Source organism: Mizuhopecten yessoensis, unplaced genomic scaffold, assembly GCF_002113885.1.
Source record: "Mizuhopecten yessoensis strain PY_sf001 unplaced genomic scaffold, ASM211388v2 hete_36123668, whole genome shotgun sequence".
Taxonomy (NCBI): Eukaryota; Metazoa; Mollusca; class Bivalvia; order Pectinida; family Pectinidae; genus Mizuhopecten; species Mizuhopecten yessoensis.
In genome coordinates this window covers 1-3,088 of record NW_018484316.1, presented here as the reverse complement: position 1 = coordinate 3,088, position 3,088 = coordinate 1, and the positions used below count along the sequence as shown (strand labels likewise).

At 33.4% G+C, this 3,088-nt stretch overlaps 1 long non-coding RNA gene across 1 annotated transcript; it reads left to right on the top strand.

Moving 5' to 3' along the window:
* Positions 1 to 537: 537 nt before the first annotated feature.
* Positions 538 to 2,783, top strand: LOC110444441. The gene is made up of 4 exons (XR_002462244.1): positions 538 to 750; positions 1,662 to 1,784; positions 2,298 to 2,319; positions 2,685 to 2,783. It is a non-coding gene; the product is annotated as an uncharacterized LOC110444441 (long non-coding RNA).
* The last annotated feature ends 305 nt before the right edge of the window (positions 2,784 to 3,088 follow it).

The following is a 3,088-nucleotide window of genomic DNA, read 5'->3' as shown; positions in this document are numbered from 1 at the left end:
CATGGTAGAGTCTACTAAAGTTACCTAGGGGTGAAAGGGTTAAAGTTCCATCAGTAATATGACATAACAATACATAAAGCCATCAGAGATATGTTATTTGCTGTCTGTCGTCTTACACAAGAGATTCCATGTTTTATCTACACGAGGTCAAACCAGACAAACCTACTGTTTTCTTACTTAACTATCAAAGATTTTCTTAAAAATTCTTCAAAAGAATATGAATGAATGATATATGGCAAATATATTTGAAGAAAACAAAAATATGGGAGCTTTCAACTTGGTCTATAATATTTTTTAAATTTTTATGAGTATTTAATATCTATTGGTAAATGGTGACAAAGCTGTTAAATTGACATGTTAAGATCCTCGTTTTGGAGGCTTTCATTGAATATACAATCTACAATTTTGGATTTTCAGCAAAAAATATCAAAATATTTAATCTGAACTTTTTTGAAAATGGCAAAAGCTGAAGTAAATATATCATGAAATTTCTGGGGAAAAGCTACTGCTATTTGATGAAACAAAAAAATTATTGACACGAGAAACAGTATATTTGTTTGTTGGGCCTGAGATCTAGATGTGTTATAACATGGCTGAGAGAGGTGAGTTTTCTGCATGATTCTGGACATCTATTACCTCCCTTCTCTACAGAAACACAACCCACCACTACCCCCACTACAACCACTCCTGTTCCATCTGTAGACCCCACAGGAGGAGGCGGCACCCAGGCACCCCAGACCGAGGACGATCGTAAGTAGACTTGTGTAATCAGATCTACAAGTTATTGTTACATTATCATATACGCACATACAATACTCGGCTTCATAACTTTATTTTCTCATTTAAATAAACCCTGACGTTTGGTACCATAGTGACCAGTCAATCACTCACAACATTCAAATGATGTTTTAATTTTGTTGTTTAAATAAATGTTAGAACTTTTTAAACAAATTTTGGTTTTAATGAATAGGATAGTCACAAATTTAATGTTGTTTTGACATTTCTATTTTTGTAAAATGTGTCTTTACAGTAATAAAGACAATTTTGACATAACGTTTGAAAGAAAATGTATGTACTCCATTGCTTTTACATGCAAAAGACTGTTTGATTGTTGAATTATCAATATCTACATATAGCCGATTATAATGATAAAGATGTGCACTTTTATCGTAGAACATGATACAGTTGGATCTGCCCTATTGGAATCAGACCAGCGTTAAAGTATTGAAATTCACTGTATATACCAATATCTATTACATATAGCAATGTTGTGGTGATTCAGATAGATGCTGAAGGTAAACTTGTTATATACACTGTACATAATAATGTGGTTCTTAATACAAACAAACAGAAATCATTATTCTTCATCAAATGAAGCTGTAAACACCTGGAGACTTATTTTATCATCATACATTATTTGGGTTCGTTAACTGTCATTCATGTGTATTTTGATTATTTAATAAACCAAAACTGATAGAAATCTTCAAAAGATTGGAATTTTGTTTTTCTTGTGACGATTTATAATTGCATGGTAACAGAGTTGTTGGGGACAATGTTATGTTCCTGGTAGGGCTTTTCAACATGCTGAGTAATTTATAAATCTAAACAAGTAGATCGGGTGATCTTGATTGGCTATGTAATCACTGTTATTGTTACTACAGCAGAAGGACTCAGCACGACCATCATCATCGTCATCATCGTCATTGTCGTCGTTGTCATCGTTGTCGTAGCCGTCGTTGCCTTTATTTGTCTCAAACGTAGAAACGCCAACAAGAGTATCGAAGGTAAGGTCAGCCCGGAGGAAGCGTCTTAAAATTGCCTACCTAACGGGTTACGATGAATAAATATATATATTTATCACCTATGATATGGTGATATAAATAGACTAGATCTGTTATCTGTCAAACCTGTGCATGTTACACGATAAATAGAATCTGTCACTCCTGTGTAGGGTAAGACACTGACCAGTGTTTGTAGGTAGTCCACAGTACTAGTTGAAGAGATCATTTTGTTAGTCCTACATCCTAGTAACTAGTGAGAGATTTCCTGAAGGAAACATCTCAGCATATACAGGAAAAGTGATTAACTATATGAAGCTTAAGGAACATTTTGTCAATTGTTATATTCTGTATTTTATCTGTATTTTGAGCAGTTTTCAAAGTAGGACAAATCTTACTTTATAATTAAAAAAAAGAAGAAAAAAGTTAAAATTCAGAGAGAGAAAAAAAAGGTCTTTGACGAGAGATAACAATTCAATTAACACACCTTTAATGATTGTAATCCTTGTTTCTTTTCAGAACCTCCAGAGAAGCCAAGAAAGTAAGTTGATATCTAGATAAAGGGGGATAACCCATTATGTTCTAATGACATGATTTGAGTATAAGATCAAGGGAAGTCACTCTTTTATGTTAGATGCCAGTATGATCTATTACTGTATGTTTGAAGTATTTTGAAAGTTGTTAGTTTTACTGACGTGCACAAAGGGTATACTTGTTTTGTCAAAGCTTAGATGACAAATTTGGCAGGCCATGATTAAACTGAATTCCTATGCTATTCCGCTATATAACTCTCCTTGTATAGATGTTCCACAGAATATGTGTTCATTTGTTAGGTCGGTCCTGTGTGTATTTATTATTTGTTTCCAGTAAGTTGTACTTATGTTTGTGTCGTCTTTGTTTCCATAGTAACTCAGACCTGAGCTTTGTGAACAAGCCTCCAGATGTGATCCGTAACGACGAGAAACGTGGAAATAACATGGGTTACAATAATGTTAGTAAAGTTACAGAAACTGTCATGGAAACTGTGAAGCTGATCATTTGAACAGAAATTTTACTGGAATTGTTCTGATCAGTTATCAGTGAAACAAGTTTGAATAAAAAACATTGCTACCCCAACAAAAGTGTAGTTAAAAATATTTCAGGATGAGTGTTACAGTAACTTTGACAAGTCTTAATAAACTGCTTCAGTAACTATTACCACTGTAAAAATATGTTTGTTACCATAACAACTGTTAATGGAAATGTTTCTGTTACCATAGCGACTATTAATGGAAATGTTTCTGTTACCATAACAACTGTTAATGGAAATG